Below are 576 nucleotides of genomic sequence, written 5' to 3' on the forward strand. Positions count from 1 at the left end.
CGATGAGCAGCGTGTTCCTCTTGTATTTATTTATCCTAGAAACGGAGCTTGCAGCAGCTGTGTCTCTTCTGCCACTGCCACTGCGCCACCCAGCGGCTGCTTCGGGCCAGTTCCGGTGGCTGTGATGCTGTCGGTCTCTCCTGTGTGACAAGGGCGCCACCTGCTGGCGTATTTTTTCATAAATTCAGGACAATTTGGGACAATTTGGGACAAAATTTAAGACAAAATGAGGAACGCTTCACGAATTTGCGTGTCATCCTTGCGCAGGGGCCATGCTAATCTTCTCTGTATCGTTCCAATTTTAGTATATGTGAAACCGAAGTTTCACAAACACACCATAGGCACGAATGTCTTATAAAGAGGGTGTAAACGAAAGTATCACTGAGTCATGGTGCTGTTTATTCTGGGATTTCCTTGTGGAGCTCAGACAGCAGCAGACACACTTCTGGAGCCTCTCTCTCTCTCTCTCAGAGCTGCCCTAACCCGAACCCGAACCCTAACCCGAACCCTATCAACCGTTTGTATCTATGAACCTCCGCGTTATTCTCAAGCTCACGGGGCCGATGGGAGAAATAT

The 576-nt window shown here is 48.8% G+C and overlaps 1 non-coding gene across 1 annotated transcript; it reads right to left on the reverse strand.

Annotated features, from left to right (window-relative positions):
- Positions 1 to 222: 222 nt before the first annotated feature.
- LOC118118497 lies at positions 223 to 328 on the reverse strand. Its single transcript, XR_004697966.1, has one exon. It is a non-coding gene; the product is annotated as a U6 spliceosomal RNA (small nuclear RNA).
- Positions 329 to 576: the final 248 nt, after the last annotated feature.

This window comes from Hippoglossus stenolepis, chromosome 11 (assembly GCF_022539355.2).
Source record: "Hippoglossus stenolepis isolate QCI-W04-F060 chromosome 11, HSTE1.2, whole genome shotgun sequence".
Taxonomy (NCBI): domain Eukaryota; kingdom Metazoa; phylum Chordata; class Actinopteri; order Pleuronectiformes; family Pleuronectidae; genus Hippoglossus; species Hippoglossus stenolepis.